General features: G+C 41.5%; 1 long non-coding RNA gene across 1 annotated transcript; it reads left to right on the top strand.

Moving 5' to 3' along the window:
* The first annotated feature begins 1,186 nt into the window (after window positions 1-1,186).
* LOC111098562 lies at window positions 1,187-15,643 on the top strand. Its single transcript, XR_005368319.1, has 3 exons — window positions 1,187-1,587; window positions 1,905-2,784; window positions 15,239-15,643. It is a non-coding gene; the product is annotated as an uncharacterized LOC111098562 (long non-coding RNA).
* The last annotated feature ends 7,046 nt before the right edge of the window (window positions 15,644-22,689 follow it).

Below are 22,689 nucleotides of genomic sequence, written 5' to 3'. Positions count from 1 at the left end.
GCAGCTTGGAATACTTACTGACCTTAGAATGCTCACTTCCAGAGGTAAAGCAGAGAGAGAGAGAGAGAGAGAAGTAGACTTCCATGTTGTTTAGGATACCGATATTTTGGGTCTCTGTTACATGCAGCCATATCTAGTGTTGACTGATCTTCCTTTTGTAGAAACACAGACTGTCAGAGGTACATGGGACTTTAAGGTAAACCTAACTCAATGTTTTTTAACCTTTTCAGAGTCAAAAACATTTTAAAATTAGACAAAAACTAACTACTCTAAAATAAGATAAAATGCATGTCCATAGTGGACCACAACCCTAATGTGTAAACGTCTGGTTGCAAACCCTCATTTTAACCATAAACAAACTGTGTCTCAGAAAGACTCCAAAATTTATGGAGGGTCACATGAGAAATTGATCCAGGGATTTCTTGCCCTTAAGCAGGTGCATTTTCCTCTAGGAGACATCCTCTGGCTTCAATGGGCAATTCTCCAGTGACAGTCTTGTGATGGGGTTTCAGAGATATTTTAGGTTTCTTGGGAGATATTGATGACTTCGTCTCCTTTATTGATTCATTCAGTCAGTCATCCACTTAAGAAGTAATTATTGAGCACCTTTCAGGATCAGGAACAGGGCAATGCACCATTATGCTCGGTGAACAAAACACAGATATCACCCTATGCTTATGGGTCTTACATCCAGTGGATGAGTCAGACGTTAAATAAGTCAAAGCACAAATACATTTATAATAACAAACTGGGATGAGCACTGTGAAAGAAGTGAATGAGATGGTAGCAGAGAACAGTAGGCCAACTCCTGAGAATCAAGGAGACCACTTTGTGGAGCTGACATTTAAGCTGAGATGACAGATGGGAATGAACCTAACATGTGAAGAGAAAAGCAGGTGTGCTCCAGATGGAGGGGATAACCCATGTGAACATCCTGAAAAGGAAAGGGTTAGAATACTAAATAGCTGGGGAGGAAAGTTCAGTATGGAGGGGTTAAGGAAGTAGAGAAGTTAAAATGTTGGCCAGGGCAAAACCATGCAGGCCCAAGTGGACCCTTAATGGCCTCCCAGCAAATTGGGCTTTTATCTTAACTACAATAAGAAAGCATAGGAAGGCTTTCTTCCAGAGGGAGAAGGATGTGATTCTAGATTTCTCAAAGACCATTGTGGTTGCTATGTGACAAAGACTTGGGATGGTGATCAAGAGTAGACAGGGAGACATCTGAAAGCATATAGTCACAACCCATGTCACTGATAATTGGGTTGTGCAGATGGATTTGAAATGTATTTTGGGTATAAGATGTATTTTTGGCTTGGTGGTAGACAAGTTGTAGAGTGTGGGGAAGGACAGACGAGAGAAGAGGCGATGGGTTTCTTGCAAACCTTAAAGGATTCCTCTCTGGCATTCTCCAGCAAAGGGAGCCCAGATAAATTCTAGTGCTGATGGAAGGTACTTCTCAACAGCTGTCGGCCTGCTCACAGACCTTTATTGGATGCAAAAGCAAAACAAGGTTAAACTCCAGATTGCTTCAGTAGGCTAAATGCCACTTCATAAGGAAAAGGCTGGAAATTATACATTCAGAATAAGGTTAGAGAGGATTTCATTCATTTCTTTTTGATAAAATTACCACAAATAACTGATTTGATTTGGAAGGAAATAAGATGTGTGCTACAGTTTTTGACTTATGCTTATATGAATTGAGTAAATTTCTAAAAAGAAATTTAGAACTTTAATTCAAAAATGTTTCAGAAAACGTTTCTACTTAATTACTCATAATTATGTTTCTATGGTAATAACTTAGTGTTTTAGAAGCAAAATAAGTGACAATTGATCGCTTGTCTGTCTTTGAGCAACAAGTGGAAGATGTGGTGAAAATTGCCTGTCATTATTTTTTTTTTTTTTAGTCGAGAAAGCTGAGCCCTTTCCTGACTGAGTCCAGGTCTCAGAAACTTGCTGGAAAACCAAAGCTCCCTCTATCCTCCCTGCCACTTCAGCCGGACAGATGGGGAAACAAACATGGAGCACATAGTAAAGCCAAAGAAGTTTGTATATGTTAATTTATGTTGATTTTCACAACAACTTGAGTAGTTTTTTTTTTTTTTCTCCATCTCTACTTTTCATCTGAGGAAAAAGAGAAACTGAAAGAGCTGAGGAAGGGCCCACAAGGAGTAAGAGGAGGAAAGCAGAGTTGAATCTCGAAAATCCACACTCTGGATCATGTTACTCTTATGCAGAAAGCCTCTCATCCAATTTCCTGTTTCACTCATTCCACAAGTGTTTCAAAGTTTTAGATGTGAAAGGGCAATATTAAATATTCTCAGAACGTCAACTCTCCCCAGCAATGCTTGGCTCTTAGTTCTGACAACTTTGTATTCTATACAGCAGATCTATTGACCCCAACTTTCATTCCTTTGCTCCTGCCTTTTCCATGTGACTTTAAAGTTCTTCTCACTGGAAGCAGAGGTATTGACTTTGGTCTCAGCCATGTGACCTGCTTTGGCCAAAGAGATGGTTGCGTTCATGAAGCAAGAAGATGCAATGAAATGCAGTGCCTGATTCTATTTGCTCTCATGCGCTCTTACCATTACCTGGGAAGACGGTCTCCTGAGTAGGCACTTACCCTAAGCCTTGTTCCCTGACATAAACCCATGTGGCACAGACCTCAGCCTAAATTGCAGTGAGAAGCCAGGCCCAGTTGACTCACAGCCTGAAGCAGAGCCACCCAGTCTAACCCAGCCAAGATCAACCAATAGTCCATTGACCTGTGGACCTATGAGCAAGAGAGTAAGTGGTTGTTCTATCGTTTTCAGTTTGGGGGTAGCTTATCTTACATCATTTCTGGGGCAATAATCAATTAATATATCTATGACAGTTGCTTTCACCTCCTGGGTAATTTGCTCTGGAAAACATCTGTAGCCAGCAAATAGTGTTTGAGCACTGGCTATGTGAAAATCAATACAAGATTCAAACAGTGGCTTTGGAAAATTCAAAGATTAAAGCACAGGATTCCTTCAAGAGAGCTCATAGGAGAAGAAAAGGTAAAAGATACCACACACGTGGGATAAATAAAGCAGAGATGGGAGGGAGTCACTGAGTATGGGTTGATTATAGAACTTACTAGCTTCAGGGGTCCACATTAGAAGGAGGATCCATCTCTAAAAGTTGATCCAGATGTTCAATCAGTTGGAAAATATTAAGCAGGCTATATGGCCAGGAGAGTGATAGTAGGCATGTCCTATACTCATTTATTTGTGTTTTAACATAACACTTATGAAAATTTACTCCATTCCAGATTCCCTCCTAAGAAACTTCAAACATTGCCAATTGAATCCTTTGAGGCAAATGTAATTAGTCCTTCCCATTTCATAGATTAAGAAACTGGGATTTGAATAACTGACTTGTTCTAAATCACACATCTACAGAGCAGGGATAAAAAGTGACAGCCAGCTTCCAAGATGGCACCCAATGATTCCACCTCCTGGTGTTTGTCCTGGCACAGCCCCTCCCACTCATACCAGGATGGTCTGGGTGGCCAACAGAACCCTGCAAGGTGATGGAAGGTCACTTCTGAGGCTAGGGTTTGGTAGACAAGGTGATTTCCATTTTGGTCTTGTGCTCTTTCTCTTGGACCACTTGCTCTGAGGGAAGCCAGCTGCTTTGTTGTGTGGACTCCCAGCAGTCTAATGAGGCCCACTTGGCAAGGAACGTAGGCCTCTTTTTTTTTAGATTATTTATTCATTTATTCATGAGAGACAGAAAGAGAGAGAGGCAGAGACACAGGCAGAGGGAGAAGCAGATTCCCCACAGGGAGCCCGATGTGGGACTGGATCAGGGACCCCAGGATCACGCCCCGGGCCAAAGGCAGGTGCTAAACTTCTGAGCCTCCCAGGGATCCCCCGTAGGGCTCCTATTAGTCACCAGTGAGGGACTGAGGCCAGTCAACAACCATGGAATGAATTTGGAAGAGGACCCTCCAGTCCTCGGATAACTGCACCCCCACTGAGGATGTAACTGCAACCTTCTGGGACACCCAGAGCTGTTGTGCCCAAGATTACGAATCCGAGAAACCACCAAGGAGCCGACACGGATGCAAACACAAGAGGGTTTATTTACAAGCTCGAGCTTGGGTCCAAGTGTACCTGACACAGAGAAGCAGGGACTTGGACCCCGAGGTGGGTTTCAGCTTAGTTTTATGGGCTGGTCTAGGGGACCTCCAGAAGGGAGGGGGGGGAGTTTCTCAAGTTCTGTATACATTCTGATATGGGGCTTTCAAGGGCATTAAGCTCTGTTCTCATTCTGATATGGGACTTTCTGCCACTGGCTTGAGCTCTGTTCTCATTCTAATATGGAGCTTTCTAGGGCGTTAAGCTCTAAGCTGTTTTTTCCTGTAATTGAAGCAAGGTAAGTCTCAGCTCTTATTCACAGGGGCCTGGGATGGCTGCACTTGTGCTAACGCTGAACTTAAGGTGGAATGGCCTTGATTTTCTCGGCCTCCACACCTGACACACAGAAAACATGAGGACATAATATTTGCTATTTTACAGTAATTTCCCCTGCAGCAAGAGGTAATACAAATGGCCACTTTTTCCAAAATTCCCAGGGTGTGGCACTGCTTTAACAGTTAATAATAATTTTTTAATAATAAATATAAATGTTTCTGTCACCTTCACAGTTTATAAACAGCATGCTCACTTTCGCTCATCTGATAGAGGAATCCATTCTCTACTTCACAATGCGCTGACTCATTTCAGGGTAGTAAAATTCCCAGTTGCTAACTTTTTGCCTGATATCCAGCACAGTAGAGCAGAAAAAATGTGGTCGGTGGTGGGGTCAGACAGACTGGATTATTTTAAATACAGTAACTTTTATATACAGGGAAGTTAAGCAGGATTTTAAAGGTACAGCTCAATGAGTCTTAACAAATGCATTCTCCCATGTAACAAAAAACACCAGTAATAATAAAGAATATTTTTATCACCCAGAAATTTCTCTATGACCCTTCCCATGTAATCCCCACTGCTCCCAAGACAACTGGCGTTCTCATCATGGATTAGCTTTGCCTGTCCTGGAATTTTCATGTAAATGAAGAATACAGGATGTATTTCATGTGGTATGATGTTCTTAGAATGCATTCATGTCGCTGTGGATAACAATACAGAGCATTTATCGCTAATTAGTAGTTCACAAAAATTATATAATATATAGAATATAATGCATTATCATATACTTACACATTCTTCTCATGATGGGTCATTTCCAGATTGTGACTTTTTAACCAAGCGGTTACACTTAAGACAAGTCTTTCCCTGGATGTATATTTTCATTTATCTTGGGTAAAATACCTACAAACAAATTTGATGGATCCTAGGATAGATATATAACTTTTTAAGAAATTGCCAGTTATCCAAAGCATTTGTATTACCACAATCCTGCCTGTAGTATATGAAGGTTCTGGTGGCTTTACATCATAGGCAACATTTGGTGTTATTATTTAAATTTCACCCATTCTACTAGATCCATAGTGGTATTTCATTGTGGTTTTAATTTGCATTTCCCCAATGACTAAGGACACTGAGCTCTTTCTATAAGCTCATTACGCATTAATACATTTTCTTTTGTGAAGCGTCTGTTCAAGTCGTTTGTCTATTTTTATGACTACTTAAAAATTATTGACTTAAAGGGATTTTTTATAGTATGGATTTGGGTCTTTTGTCAGATATATGCACTGTGAATAATTTCTCCCAGTGTGTGGCTTGCCAGTTCATATTCTTAACAGACTTTTTCTTTTTTCTTTTTTTTAATGACTAGAAGTCTCTAATTTTGGTAAAGTCCAATTTATCAATTTTTTCTTTGGGAGTTAGTTATTTTTGTATCTTTTCTAAGAAATCTTTGACGCACCAAAGTTTGAATATATCCTCTTTTTTCTTAAAGAGATTAATAGTACTTGCTTTTTATGTGTATGTCCATGATGTCTCTTAAATTAATTTTTTTGTGTTTTATTAGGCAAGTATTGGAATCCCTTTTTCCCACATTTGTTGAATAAAATTTCCTTTTTTTTTTTTTGCTAAATTAGTAACATGCATTTTTTTTTTTGAGAATCAACTGATACAAATGTCCAAATGTATAGGTCTATCTCTGGATTCTCTAGTTCTATTCTATTGACTTATTTGTCTGTCCTTAGGCTATTATTACACTGTATTGACTGCTGTAGCTTTATAGTCAGTCTAGAAATTGCATAGCATAAGTCTTCCACATTTTCCTTTTTAAGAATATTTTGTTTTCTAGGTCTTTTGCATTTCCATATAAATTTTAGAATAAAATTTTCAATTTCTTAAAATCTTATGTAACTTTCATTAAATTATGCATTTTAAGAAATTTGTTCATTTCCTCTAACTTATGGAATGTTTTATCTTTCTAACATCCTTGAGATCGTCTCTCTTCTATTCCAGAGTTTTGTTGTATTTATCCTGTTCCAGGTTTGCTGATTTTTTTGGATCTATAGCAATTGATATTTTCATCAAATTTGGCACATTTGAGCCATTTTTCCTTGAAATATTTTCTCTGCTGTATTCTCTTAATCCTCTCATGTGGGGGCCTCAATTATACATATGCTAGGCACTGATGTTATCCCACATGCCTCTGAGGCTCTGTCCCCTTTCTCAAGCTCTCCCCCTGATATTCTTCAGACCCTTCCACTTCTATTCATCTATCTCAAGTGTATTGATCCATTCTTCTACCATCTCTAATGTGTTAAGTCATATGATAAATTCTATTTAAGTATTATTATAATTTTTAGCTTTAGAATTCCCAAATCAAAGAGCCCAAACATGAGGCTCATCTTATGTGATTCTCTTTAGCGAAAGATCACAGTCCAATGTGTGAAAACACTTGCTTCATCTTTTTGTACAAATTTTATTGTTGTTTGGGACCAGAAGGTAAGTTTGTGCTAGTTATTCCACTATGGGGCAGTGCCAGACTTAACTTTCAAAGTTTTGACCGGATGATATCTCGCTGTGTGATCTGGGACAGATTAACTCATATTCCGTGTTTCCGTTTCTCTATTTACAAATGAGGATCACAGTACTTAGACTATAAGTTCAATAACGGCAGCTACCTTGCCCATTTTCCTCTCTAGTGACTAACCGATACCTAGCATGTAGAGAGCATGCAACATATATTCATTATTTAACTGTAATTGTTCACTCAAACGTGTTACCAAGTGAATACCTACTACAGATGATGTGAAAAATAAATTAAATCATCTGTAGAATGTGATTGGTATAAAATTTGGCTCCAAGTAAGGATTCAGGACACTACAGATACTTAAAAGAAATGATGGCTGAAATGAACTAAATTTCCAGGTCCAGGATCTACGTATAATCCATCTGAGAAAAAAAAAAAAAAATCAGCATTGGTAGCATTTTAGGAAAAAGGCATAAATGTGCTTCATGCTAGAACTTTACTAAATGGTTGATGAATGCCACTGTAGATCTGAAAGGGTATGAGGCCAGTTCACCCTCACTGTTGATCCTCTACTTGGAGCATTCATGAGTCCTATGTGCCAATTTGTTGCCAGAGCATTGGTTGGCTGACTGGCTATTTTACCGGTGGTATTAGGCATTAGCATGGTGGGGTGGACAGGCTGGCTGGGCTTTCTTGGCTGAATCTCTGCATCACCCCCTGAGAATGGTGTCACTGCTGACAGTAATGAGTCTCTGCACTCCGATGACTTGGAAACAAGCCATGATTTCTGGCCTGGTGTAAAACTACAACTGCAGTGGGGAGGCTGGGAGAGAAGGCAGCAAGAAGAAGCCAGATTTATGAAGCTCTAGGGTGATGTGCAAGCCTCTGCTTTCTGGCAGTGCAATGGCCACCTGGTCAACAGTCCCTGTTATGCATTCTGTTTTACTTTTCAAAGTGCTTCTCATGTCCGTGACCTTCTGTGACCCTCACAGCATCCCCTGAATGGGCCCATTTTACAGATATGGAAACCACCTGGGAATGACAATGTGACTTGGTCAAGGCCACACAGCTAGGAGGTATGAGAGACAGGCTTGGAATACTGTAGCAGAGGGCAAGCATTTTTTTTTCATAATCTAGAAACAAGTGGTTTCCATCCCTTTATCCAAATGATGGTCATTTCAGAGTGCACTGCTAAAAAATGAGACAGGTACTTGGAATACAGCAGGTCTCTCTGTCTCCACACAGAGTTCTTAGCACTTCAGAGGTCAGCAAGACCTCAGACAGATATCAACAGGTCTAGTTGCCTTATTCTGTAGATGCTGAAGTGGAATCTCAGAACGGTTGAGCCACTCATTGAGGCTCAACGGCAAGTCCCCAGGACACCAGAGGCGCCCCTATTCATCTCCCCTTCACATTATGCTGTTTTCATAAAAGCCTCTCTGGCCTCTGGCTTCCCAGAATCAAAGAAAACAAGACAATGGCAGCTTTGGGGCCTGGGTAGAGCACAGGCCCTAACTCCACTAAGAGGCTGTGGATCAGCTGGACAGGTCACCATCAAAGAAAGCCTTTATGAAGAAGGGGCGTTGAGATGCCCAATCAGTAGCACAGTTTTGTGAGTTTCTCTAACCTTAAGCGTGTCGAGCTGTATTGATTAGAACCAGTTGGGAAATGAATTACTGAGGCTGATCTATAAAGAAATTCAATCTGGAGATGAAGCAAACTGCCATCAAGATTCCTTATTAGGCACTCCGTACCACACGCCAAATAAAGCAAACAGACACACACAAAGGGCAAACTTTTTCGTGGGTTGAAAATGACACTGTGATTGGGGAATACAAGGCAGGTAATACCACCGTAATTGACCATTTTTTAATAACCAACAAATCGATCCCTCCCTAACAATGCTTCCACAAAGTGAGACTAGGAAGGGCTGTATTAACAAAGAGGGATGGAAATGAAATTAAGCCCCCAGCATGACTTTTTCAGGATCCATAAGATGGGAGTATGATTCTGTCATAAACTGCATTCTATAGAGAATCCAAAATGGTTACCTCATTTAATTAGGAGGAGAAAAGTGTGTGGGGAGAGAGGGAGTCTTCTGAGGAGTGGGAAGCCAGAAAAGATATCGAACCCTCCATTTCAAAAATTGCTTAGCAAAAGCAATTTTAATTGCTGCCTTTGTTATAAAAGATTAAAAGTAGTTATGTCCCCGTGTACCTCACTTTAAACAATCGATATGTTCCTGAATAGTTATGTGCAAATCAAATTTTTGTAAATCGAATCCAATTTTAAATGCCTTTAGAGAGTTTGCTGTTTCAAGGAACCTCTCTGGTGAACTTTTTGTAAGGCCTAAAACTCTCCTCTTAATTTATTGGGCTGATAGGTTAAAATCTCTTTTAAAATATCATAAATTGGGCCAATAGAATTTTGTCCCCTCTCCCATTTTGGAAGAAAGAGCTTGAAAACAGAATGGAAATAGGTGACTTAAAGACACACTATAACAGCTAATGGTACATCCCATGATGGTTTAATTTAGTAAATGCTAAGATTACCTCTTCTATCTTCCATGTTCCAGCTGTGATACTCAGCAATGCTGACTAGCATTTAGCATTAGGACAATGAGACTCTGAGAAAGAATTTTAAAAAAATGATTACTTGGAAGGAACTCTAAGGATTATCTAGTCCCACCTTCAAAACAGAGATATTTTTCTTTGCAGCATTCCAGAATGAAGAGTATTTAGGATCTCTTTAGATTGCTTGAATGTGCTGTGATAGTCATTCATAAGTTTATTTGTTAACTATTTAAGGAGTATTAACTATGTGAGGAACTAGGGTCTGGAAAGGCAGTGGAAGAGAACCAGATAGAGCACTCACCTTCTATAGAATTTAATTTATCTGGGAGGGCAGATATGAAATACATAGTAGCACAAATAATTGAGGCACTACCATTCTGATCAACGTTGTGAAGAGTAAATATAGGTGCTAGGGAAATGGTCAAGGAAAATTGACCTGAGGGAGTTGCATTTAATCTAAGACTTAGAGGATGAATAGGGCTGAGGCAAAAGGAATGACCAGAAGGCAGTATGTGTGGAATCAACACACTCCATGTTGTAGTTTGAAATGAACTCTCTGGCTGCAATGTGGATAATGGACTGGAGCAGGACAAGAATGGACACAGAGAGACCTGTGGTCAGGCTAAAAGATGCTGGGGGCTTGGGCTGAGATGCTAGAAGTAGGGAAGGGGATGAATGACAGTCCCAACAAATTAAAGGGAGTAGGATCAATAGGACAGGGTGGTTGACTCTGGAGTGGAATCAAGCAAGGCAAAGTGTCAGGGAGAGTCAAGGATGACCTCTGCATTTCTGGATTGGGCTAATGGAAAGGTAGTGATGCCATCTACTGAAACCAAGAGCATTGGTGGGAAAGTGGCATGGGGATAAGAGATTTGGTGTGATGAATTCTGGTCATGTTGAGCCAGAGGTGACATTAGTGGGGATGTCAAGCAGGTAGTTTAATAACTGAGTCTGGGACTTGATGACTTTTACCATTGTGGCAGATTGTGACCACTCTGTAGCAATGCTAGCACACCACAGCTTCCACAGTACTAGCTGGAGGCATTCAAAGACATAGCTTCAATTTCTAGGGAAATGAAGTCCTAAGGGGACTGATATACAAGGCCAGCAGCCAAAACTATAACTGAAACATATAAGCTAGACTTAGACAAGAATTGAGTGACGAGAATGGGTACCCAGTTCATAAGAAAGCAGCAGGGGCTCACTTGTTAGTGTTACCACTCAATATTTATGGCTATTCTTGGATCATTGAGACATAGAAAGCAGTAGCCAAGAGAGTCCTTTGACCAGCATTGAGGTAAGGAGGCAATGTGATATCAAGCTCAGTGCTCAGGAGTAAGCTTCTGCGAAATGTTTGAACCCCAGGTCCATGTGGTTACCATAGAGAGGCATGCACCATGCCAGGCAGGTGGGACATTTGACAGACTCTCATACCTCTCATTATATGCAGCTGGTGCCTTTGTCTAGGGAGATGAGAAAAGTGAGCTGGGTGTATTTTGTGTATCTATTTTGTGTATCATCTCCCCATATTCAGCTGTTTATATTTTGGTGTGTCTTCTGGTAGCTGTATCTCCTTCTTGATATACCAAAGTCTAAGTCAACAGCTCATCAGAAAGGAATCTTGGTATTCCTTTCCATCTCTTGGATGGAGAAGAGGCCATCTCTTCCAGGTGCATATGATGCAGCTTTATCTAAAAATAGTATAAGCTTTTTGACTGGAATTAGGAATCAACCCATTGACAAGTAAGAGTCAGTCCTAGGGCTGTATCCATTGGAAAAGAGGTGTTCTACTTTGTCCAGATTGCCAGTGTCATGGAGCCCAAGCCTGGAACTGTTAGTGGGTACCTTTGCCATCACATCAGGAGATTGTCCTTGTTAGTGAAGCCAACACAGAAAAATGCAAAGACCCTAGACATGTGGGTGAAGGACAGCAAAGAACCAATGGAGAGAGACCTATATCTGGGGAGAACCTTTGAAGTCCTTAATTCAGCTGTTTTTTGTTTTGTTTTGTTTTTTTATTTTTATTTATTTATGATAGTCACAGAGAGAGAGAGAGAGAGGCAGAGACACAGGCAGAGGGAGAAGCAGGCTCCATGCACCAGGAGCCTGATGTGGGATTCGATCCCGGGTCTCCAGGATCTCGCCCTGGGCCAAAGACAGGCACTAAACCGCTGCGCCACCCAGGGATCCCAGATTCAGCTGTTTTTGGAGTGCATCTACTTTTGTCTTCTAATTTACAAAGACCCATAGACTGTATTTTCTGTCTAAACAAGTTTGGGTAGGTAATTCGGTCACCTGAAACTGAAAAAACTTCTGCCCAATTCCATGTCTGGGTTTTGATTACTCTTACTTTAGTGACATATCTGTCCCTTGGAATGCTCCTTGTTTGATTTTCAGGGATGGAGTCTATAGATCATGTGGTCACATTGAAGCTTAGAAGTGGAGGATGGTGAGCTACTACTGTAACCGGTATTCTCAACAGAATGACATGGAAAGGAGAAGAGCAATGCAAGGGAAAGTGTGCCATTAGCAGAATTCTGGAAATTAGGAATGTTGAGCAGATGCCCTTACCTAACCAAGGGTGCCTCTGTCCACAGGAATATGGAATATTTTCAGTGTGCTTCCTCCCTAGAGATTGGAACATTAAGATTACACAGGCTATTTAAACCAAAGAGAACATAGGGCACTGCCCAAAAATTCAAGATTTTCTAGGTACTAAAAGGTCCTCTTTGCAGGGAGATAAGATACGGGGGGAAATGTTTAGGTGGCTGGAAACATCTAAGGCTGACTTTTTGTGTTAGTGATCTTCTCTCCAGAAAAAAAATAGAAAGAAAAAGAGGCTTACAGATATTTGCAGGGTCCCTTCAAAGTTCCACAGCAATCTTAACTGAGCCAAAAATCCAGAATATACAAGCTGAATATATGAGTTTTGCTAGACCTCCTTAGAACTACTCCACTGTAGGTCATATTGGCTCTTGAGGCTGGTGCCTGGGCTGCATGTCTAGGGTAAGGGAAATGGTCTGTGGCCATCGCTGTGGGGAAAGGAAGGAAGCAGAGGCTGGCAGTCAAGTAGCATCGGGCAGAGGAAACAGGGAACCAAAATCTTATAGTCCCAAATTGCTGCCTATTGTGGTCATCCTTTGTATATTGTCCATTATGAAGGATGTAAATAGTAATATCCATTGTAGAAGAGCCGGCAGTAAAGCTAGGATTCTCCAATGTGTCGTGTCTCCCTTCCTTTCTGTCACTTGTCTTTATCACATTTTACCAGAGCTATTTCTGTCTATGGAGAGTTAGCAGGAAGATCACATATTGTACAGAGAGCGGGTGTTAAATTTATGCAAAGGGAAGGAATGTGTTATGGCAAAAATTATTTATTGCATGGCATCTCCCTTGAGGGTTAGTCTCTTGTTAGAGTTTTCAGGACAGCAGCTCTATATTTGTCACATGGCAGAGCCACACTCCTGCCTGCCTCCTGCTGTCAGTGCCAAGAGCATTTATGTAAAGTTGTGATGCAAACCTGCACCTTTAGGAAGCATGATCTGGTCCAACACTAAGTATCTTGTCTCAAAGCCATTTGTGTTCTGAGAGGAATGAGTCTTCAGCCAGTGAGGAGGAAACAAAGGGACAGAAAAGTGTCAGATAGACTGGAATTGGGCCACGTTTTGGCATAACAATGAGTTGAACTGGTGGGACATTTTATTGTACTGAGCATTTTAGAAGGTGGCATGTCGTGGGGTAGCATCAAGAGTCCATCAGACCTAAAACTGGATCCTGTTTCTACCATTTACTAGCTATGGCTCTCAGAAGGGGTTAGTTGACATCTCTGAGCCTTCATCTTCTTGATCGTGAAATGGGGACACTAATACCCACTTGCACTGTGTCATGAGTAGTAAGTGAAATAAAGCATATGCCCAATGACAGGTGCTAAAATAATATTCTTTTTCTCCTTCCTTTTTATAAAATCAAATATTAGTTCACTATTTTTCCAAGAAACTCTATTCCCTAGATCATAAGGGTGGCATTCTCTATGATTGGAATGACAGATGCTTGGTATGCATAGCACAGCTTCCTTCTTACTTTCTCTTAGAAGACATTGCTTACGGATTATGCCACACTTTCTTAAAGATCCCTCAAGATCCTTTTCAACATACCCTCAATGTGGTCATTTGTTAAAAAAAAAAAAAAGTCAAAGTTGACATATAAAGCAAAATATTTTTTCCGTCTGTGATCCAGATCATGTCCGTAAATTACTCTGTTGATTATTGTACCCAGTATGCACAGATGGTTTGGATGTACATTAAATGCACAAATAGACCTCCAGGTGCTCGGAGGACACAGGGATTCTGAAAGATATGCCAACATATTCTTGTTCTTGCTTCAATGTTGAATTATAGAATTTCTATCTCATTTTTGGACATTTGTACCCCATAGCATATGTTCTTAAGACTAGTAAGGAGTCAGCCCATGCTCAGCTTCTCATACACATCTAGGGAACAGAGCTACACAGGGAGGCAGCATGTTCATTAGAGGTTAATGAGCTTTATAGTCAGACAGCCTCTGTGAGGTACCAGCTGTGTGAATTTGGTTAAATCAATTAAACTTCCTGAGCCTCAGTTTCCCCATCTGCACATTTGTATGCATGTATAATATCTGTCTCCTGGGAGCATTATGAAATAATGCTGATAAATAGTGGAGCAGACTTCTATTCACCAGTTGTTATTATTAATTATAACTATTAATTATAATTGCAATAATTAGTATTAATTATAATTGTTATGATTAGCGGGAACATATTTAGGGAAGGGAGATCCCAAGAGACTCAGAACCATGTCATGGAAGAACAAAAAAAGAACTGGAAATTGGAGAAGCTGGGGAAGCCAGGCTGTGGAGCACATGGTAGCTCCGATATGTGATTTAGAATAAGAAATATATATGTGGTCTTCCTCCCCATTTCTGGCTCACAGCTCCTAAAACTGTGAATTTCCTGTGAGATAAAGTTGTCTTTTGTTATGTTAAGGAGATGACTTTCGGAAAGCCCTTAGGCAATTTAAGAATGAGGGTTGGTTGCCAGGGGAACCAACCCTGAGATTAGAGGGTTGGAATTTTCAGTCCCTCCCCCACTGCCACATCCGGGGAGGGCAGAGGAGCTAGAGATGGAGTTCAATTGCCAATCTAATCAATTATGCCTACGTAATGAAGCTTCCATAAAAACCCAAAAGAAGGGAGATCTGAGAGTTCCAGGGTGATGAACACATGGAAATCTGAGCTCTAAGAAAGCATGAAAGCTCTACGCTCTTTTCCCATGCCTTACCCCATGCATCTCTTCCATCTGACTGTTCCTGAGTTATATCCTTTTATAATAAACCAGTAATCAGGTAAGTAAAATGTTTCTCTGAGTTCTGTGAGTTGCTCTAGCAAATTAATCAAACCTGAGGAGGGGTCTTAGGAACCCATAATGTACAGCCAGTTGGTCAGAAATACAGGTAACAATCTTTACTTGCAAAAGGGGCCTGAAAGTTGGTGGGGAGGAGGGGAAAGTGAGCAGTCTTGTAGGACTGAGCTTTTAACCTGTGGAATCTGATGCCATCCTCCACGCATATTGGAACTGGTACCAAAACCTATTTAGTAATTATTTTCAAATTTGACTATATGGCATTGATTGTATTATAGTTCCTCAGTATTGGTTATTCTCTCCCTAGAAGGATCATACCTTCTCAGCTTCTTTGATGATCAGCTGGATCATGTGACTTGCTTTGATCAACAAAATGTGAAAGAAAGGGGTGATTACCACAGCTCAGCTGTAAGAACTAGGTGTGACTCCTCCTTCACACTCTCTCCTTGGCCCCAGAACCAAGATGGAGTGTGCTCCTTCAGCCCTGAAATGAAGAAGAGCAAAGAGCAGAGACTCAGCTCAACTGGAACTGATAGATACATGGGCAAGAAAAAAAAAATGTTTGTTGTTATAAATCACTGACATCTGGTACTGCAGCATAAATTAACCAGGTCAAGACATTTTCTTTGTAACTTTAAGGGTCGCATTAGTACCAATGGGCAGAGGACAAAACGTATCCTTTTAACAAAAAAAAAAAAAAAAAAAAGAATTTTCTGTCAATAAAAGCTATCTAAAAATAGAGGACCGCCTTGGACTGGTAATGAATCCCTTAATAATGGAAGTATTCAAAAACAGTTGAATAATTACTTGTTTTCAGTATTACATAGGGTTGAAACAAACAGTCTTCTGAAGGTCAATAATTCTTGGTATTTGGGTAAAAAAGAATTCTGGAGTCAAACAGATGTCCTTATCAGAAAGTTTAATACATTGATATTTGCTATGCCTCTACAAAAACATGTAGCATGTATAGTGTTTTCCAAACTTATTTAACTAGAGAATCCTCCTCACTCCCACCCTTCACCAATCCCAAAAGAACACTTCATGGTACAAATATTTTTTGAAACATGTTTTAGGAAATACTAGATTGACAGCTTCATGATTGTCATTGATTTGGACCAGTTAGAATTTGAGATTTGTTACAGCCCTAAGAGTACCATGAATTAGTCATGATTTAAGCCCTCCAGGAGAATACCAAAGATTTGCTTGCAACATGGGGGTGCTAGTTAAAATGAAGGGCTTTGCATTCGGATTGAGTCAATCTGAACGATTCCACTGCTCACTGGTTACAAGGTCTTGAGAAGGTTATCTAACCCTTCTTGCTCAGGACTTATGTTCAGGGAATTTATGTCTTATCCACTCTGGAAAGTTCAGTTATATCTTGAAACACTACCTTACCCCCATCCTTCTATATTCTACTTCTATAAACCCTACCAGTTAGATGATGAATTTTGTTGTTCCATGCAGTAAGTCTCCTTTTGCTTCCTTCATATGTTTCATCTCTGGCCTCCAGGACTTCCCTCCTGTGCCTGTATGAGATTGGAATCCAAGCCTGTAAACATATGGGCATTTTTCTAAGTCCAATACTATCCCCTTACCCTCCAGGGCTGCCACAGTATGAGATTTTACACTTATCCACTTTGGCTTTCAATTCTCTCTTTGTGCCTGGCACTTGAAAACTGAACTATATGCATGTGTTTTTGCTTTTTAAATTATACTTTATCGTTTCTATTTGTATGTAGTATGCATGTAACACAAATTAATCCAGTGTGATTAATGTATACATACACATCCCAGTCTCATGTTCTATAAAACTGATGTAATAGCTTCTACCATTGGTCAGTGAGGATAAAAGACACAATGAATCTAATTCACTGAACATAGTGTCAACCATATAGTAAATGGTCAATAAATATTGGACATTGTTATTGCTATTGTTGGAACAAGACATACATGTTTGGAAAGGTGATCATAAATATCTCAAGGAATCCTAGAAAAGAACAATGATGGGTCTGTCCTCTTTGGCCAGCATTTCTGGGCTTTTTACATGAGGACATAGTGGACTTCTGGGAAGAGTCATTAATGGAGCTTGAAATTGCCAATCTGCCCTAAGCAACTGGATCCAGAGGTTCAGGTCAGAGGGAAACACAATGAAGTCCACTTCCTGAGCTCTCAGGGATGTCCTAAGGGGCTTAGAGTTCTCCAAAAGAAAACAGCTAAGGTTTTTAGACTTATCTCATGATTTGACTCATTGAGTGAGGAAAGACACTTTTGAGTCCATCATTGTGCTGGGTCCTCCCACCTAGACCTCAGGGACTTTACCCAATACCTTTGAGACAAGGGTGCACCTAGTGATAACGGTTGTAGTAGTAACAATAGGAAACCTTCACTGAGTTCATCCCATGGGCCAGGCTGTGTTCTAAAACCCTTTTCACACATTATCTGTTTAGTCTTTATAAGGAACCTGAGTTAGGCACCATGATTATGATGCCTGTTTGAGGTTGAGAAAGCTAATTTTAGTATTACCATACTGAAGAAGAAGGAGAAAAGAAAGAGTTGGTTCATCCTGCTTAGAAGCTTAATAATGGCTACAATATTGGTGATGTGCAATAAAGAAAGATAGGAATAAGTGATGTCAATGGGGCCATGACTAACCTCAGAGTTGTGCTAGCATTAGCCCAGGCAGCACACAGATGCGGGGGAGAGGGGAAGGTGAATCAACTTAAACTGCATTTGCCATGATTAAACATTTGGCATACACGCCAACTACTTAAAATGCATTTTCAAATTTGATCCCCTCAACAATCCTATGAGGTAGGGTTTGCTATATCCTTTTATAGGTGGATGAATTATGGCTCAGACTGGTAACTTGACCCTGCTTACTGTTAAGTTTTCTAGTAACTAGATGGAAATGAGACCGCCAAGGCAAGCGAGGGTCCAAGAACAGATTTTATTGCAGGCACCCTCGGGCGAGGTTCCACGACTCACGGGGGAAAGAGAGTGAATCGGGGAAGTCGCGCAAAGACAAGGTGGTAGGTAGGGGGTTTACATAACGTTGTAAGGCAGAATGGTTTCCTATTGGTTGGCTCATATGCAAAGGAAGGATTGCAATCCAACCAGTCAGAGTGACCCTCACTATGCAAAGGAAGGATTGCAATTCGACCAGTCAAAGGTGACTTCCTCCTCTGGGGTTTGAAGGGCATTGGGTTCGGTTGGGGAAGTCCAAAGGAGAGGTGTAAGGGTCTGCTCAAGCTGTCAGCAGGTCATTGGCCCATTGGCGTCCCAAGTGGAGGTGGTGACAGGAACCTCAGCCATTTTGGCATATCCGTCATCTTGAGGAGTTTCCCTTCCCGCCTGGCCCCAACACTTACCACCTAGAGGGTAGTACATTGGTGTCCTAACCCAAGTTTACAAAGTCTGTCCTTTCCAAACCCAGAGTTCTGAACCTCTGAAGGAGTGGGACACAGACTGGGCTCTGTGACTGCAGAGAGGAACTTAAATGTCCAAGAGGAGGGTGTGCGATATGCCTATTGTCTCCCAGAAAAAGGACACTTGAAGGATTTGGGGCTGAGGAACTTTGCTAGTAACAATCAAATATGGGACGAATGTGGTAGCAGAGAGACAAGAGGGAGGTCAGGTACATGGCAGGGAAGGACTTATGTTTTCCATGAGGTGCCCTGGAGTCCTAAAGGCCAATGGGTTTTCCTTCCCATGAGTAGAAAATCCAAACCCTTGCCTGGAGTAGTGGGATTCCCAGAATCCCCTTTGCTATGTGGTTCTGATTTAGAGCTACACAAAGAGGAAGCTGCGGATGGAAGGAAAGCAGTTATTACTCTCAGGAGGCTGCTGTGGTCGTCCCTGGCAATGAACAGGCACACGGAAGGCCAGCAGCACCCCTGTCTGCATCTCCTCTGCAACCAGCGCATCTGCCAAGCTGCTGACCTCAATGGAGCACTTGGCTGTGACTCCACAGGGGCAGCGGTTATACCAGTTCAGCCGCTCCCCAGAGCTGGCAGGTCCCAGATACCTTTCCTGAGTTCCTCATCAGAGTTCCTGGCATGCTCATGATTTGGGCTTTCCCACAAGCTCTGATGTGTCCACATTGCCTGTGCTTCAGTGACTGTTTCTCTGGTCCTCCAATTCCCTCCTTCTAGATGACACTTGCCAGCCCCTCCCACATGTGTATAAGGTGTGAATCCTACAACAAATCTTTATTTCTGTGCCACTGACTAGGGCTCTACTGCCCACATTCCCTCTATTCCACTCTCTCTGGGACACACCAAGGTCTTTGCCAGTTTAAAGACTTTCAGGCTGATGTCTTCTTATTGAACATTCCTTGGGCTTGTTCCATTGAGAGCAAGAAGATGATGAGAGGAAGGCAAGAGTTTGGGAAGAGAAGCGATGCTTCTTTCTATCCTTTGGCTCTCAGCCTAAACAGCCCATCTAACCGTAGCCCGTCCTAACCTCTTATCTAAGAAAGTCTTCCTACTCCCTCTCACTGTGCTCTAGCTCTTTCCTACCACTTAAGTCTGTTTATGCATTTCTTTGTTTTTGTGTGCTTTTAAAGCATCTGTTTTCACGCACCAGAGTGTGAGATCCATGTAGACACGTGCTGTTCACCCTTGTATGAGCGATTAGCATGGAGTCTGGCACAGTGTAGGGCTCTCCAAAATTGGTGAAGAAATGAACAGACCCGGGCCACCAACTGGCTTTCAGTGTCATGTCATGTTGTTGTTTTGGTCATGCTGATGGTGGTGGCACCGATAATGGGACAGGTGGGTAGAACTGGATCATAATAGTCTTCACTTTTCTGTAATTTTCATGGCCTGAGCTCTCAAAACAGAAAGAAAAAGAAATTTTTATTGAGAAAGGTAAAGGATTTAAGAGAAAAGAGCTGCACTGTTTGCATGACAGAGGCAAGATAAATTTAAAGGACCTGGTATCATGTGGTAGAGACATGAGAGGACCCTGAGAGCCTGAGTGGAACAAGAGAAGGCAGGAAAGGGAAAAAAACCTTCAGGGATCCTGCAGAGGAAAGTGGAATTTGGGGAAGATAAATGTCTAACAGGGGATGTATATATTTTCTGAATTTTGCTGAGGGTGGTGCTATGTAAATGTTCTCCGTTCCATAATTGTCAGTTAATCCACATTGCTCACTAATGCTTTCGTACAAGGAGATTCTTTAGGGGGGGCGGGATGGGAATTGAATAGCTGTTGAAGTCTGCAGCCAGGTGGGTAATGTGATAAACTGTGAGACAGTCAATGTGGGCAGTGGACTTTAGGATGGGCTTCTAACTGACGTATGGTTCACATTCCATGGTGCTATCTACTGAAGAGAAGTTTGGAGAGCTCACACTAAGACACACTCAGACTTCTCCTCTAACAAAACAGGAAGAAAGCAAATTCATGAAGGTTACCCACTGCTTTCCCAGTCTGAACCCCCCAGTCACTCTGAATCTCTGAACCAGAAGAAGGCTGAGAGGTAGGAGTCATCAGTTTCCACTGGTAGGAGTAAGAACCAAAGACTCTTTTTCCTTACCACTGTTACTGGTACCCATAACTTTGTGGTGATCCTCCTCAGACTGATGCTTCAGAGGGAACTTCCAAATTAAGCTTTGAAATTAGAAGCCGGCCGCCATGTTAAAAGGCTTGCTCTAGATTATTCCTGATTGATGATAGACCATCTAGAGAGATGAAGCAGGGCTCCCAGAGATGAAGCAGGGCTCCCAGCTTCATCTGGGCCAGATCAAGGCCCCAGACATGCGAGAGAAGCCATCCTGGATGTCCCAGCCCCAGTCAAGTTGCTGAGCCAACAGCATGTGGATCAGAGATGAACCATCTTCTCTGAGCCTGGCCTGAACTCCTGACCCACAGAAGCATGTGAGAAAACATGGGTGATATTTTCAACAACTAAAACCAAAAAAATTACACAAAAATACAACAAGTGCTATTAGGTCATTCATGCTTTTTCCTTGGGCATCTTTATTTATTCTGAGTTCCTTCATATCAACTTGTTTTGCTGTCTTTTGCCTCTTCCTCTTTGAGAGGAGGGCTTTAAAAAGTTTATTGGAAATCCAGTGTTCTATTCAGTCAGATCCCAGTTAATCAAGAGTTTATAGGTTTCTTCTGATAACGAATTTAAGGAAATTGAAATAACAAAAGACCAACTCCACAGAGTTGACCTAGATTATGGAACCAGCTGCTGGCCAGGGTCTCTCTACTCTTTCCTCCAGAGGATAATTAGCACTGAAAGTTGTGAAGTGCCCTTCACACAAGGATGCCAGGCAAGAACATCCCTCAAGACACCACAGAGGAGGTGGTCTCTAAGGAAGTCCAATTAAAAACATGTTTGGTTGTAAAAGCGGCTGAGATTTAGTCATTAAGATGCCTATCAGCACTTATAACTTAGTCTTCATAATGTATTCTTCGTCAGGAAGATTGCTTTCAGCATGGAGGACTTCAGGTTACAGGTGACCTTCAGGTGCAAATATCTTGAGATGGATGGTGCATGGTGAGGACTTTCAGGGTAGCAATCCAAAGCTGGAAGGAAGCCCGTGGAGATGGCACTAATACAGCAAGAAGGAAATGCAATGACCAAAATGCTTCCACAAGAAGTCATCTGCTTTTCATGGAATTCAAAAGCTTGTTTGCACTGGAAAGGATTTTTTATATTAGTGATTCTGGGATGCCCAGAATCCAACCAAGTTGGTTCCTTGGAGCCCCACATCGAGAAAGGTTACCATCTGGGCTTGGTGGGAAAGACTGCTTTGACTGAACAGCAATCCCTGTCTTTGCAACAGGAGGATAAATGTAAGAATCAGCCACATTTTACTCTCTCCTAATGGGCAAACTAAAGCCCAGTTTGTGCAAAGGAACTTGCCAAATGTCATGAAGGAAATTAGTAGGAGGAGCACCAGGTCTTGTCTAACGGAAACTCCTCAATGTATTTATAATATTTCTCCTGTTCCCATTTGGCATAGGGTTCAGATTTATGACCCTGCACTCATCTGTTATCCTGAGATTGATTCCTCTGGCTTTGATTTACAGCCCTTTTTAAGAATTTTAGTTCTGAAGCTCTCTTCAAGCCCTGGTGCTCCAGGAAGGCAGCTTACCTATGTGCAAATTTGACTACCTTATTCCTTGGCCAGAACCTCACCAGGTTTTTGAAAAGGGAATTTGGGTAAGTCTCTATTTGAGTCAATTTCATCTACATCCTTCAATTTAACATTACTGGGAGCATCCCTCATAATCTCCAGATGAGTGTAAGTATACAGCGCCAGATGCTTGTCTCTAGATGTATCTGATTTGTCACCTACAGGATTCAGAGAGGCCTCAAGACTCAGAAATACTGTAGGTTGCACTGCCTCAATTCAAGTACTAGGTTTCTCCTTCCCTGGGACATGGGCTCAGCCATTAGCTGTCCCCCATGGAAGGACCAGATCGAGAGTGTGAGGACATTAAACTAGTATCTGATTTCTCAGGGACTCCAGGCAGTGTCGGGAGAAGGAAATGTTCTTACCTCTTTTACAGACTGAGCTCTAAACAACTGACCAGATCCAACTGACATTCTATCTCTGGGCTGTTGACTCACTCTCAACCTTTGGGAACCTGCTTCTCATTATAGATGGAAATACTCTGGCTGAGGAGAGGACACCCGCGAGCTGCTGACTTGACAACCTTTCTTAGGAAAAAATAACCTTTCTTCTCACCCAGCCCCTTCAGCTTGCCTGCCTGGTCTCTTGCACTCATTTTAAGCTCTTG

The sequence above is a fragment of the Canis lupus genome, chromosome 13 (genome assembly GCF_011100685.1).
Source record: "Canis lupus familiaris isolate Mischka breed German Shepherd chromosome 13, alternate assembly UU_Cfam_GSD_1.0, whole genome shotgun sequence".
NCBI classification, from domain to species: Eukaryota; Metazoa; Chordata; class Mammalia; order Carnivora; family Canidae; genus Canis; species Canis lupus.
Note: the sequence above shows the minus strand (reverse complement) of the source record. Positions and strands in the feature narration are given on the sequence as shown.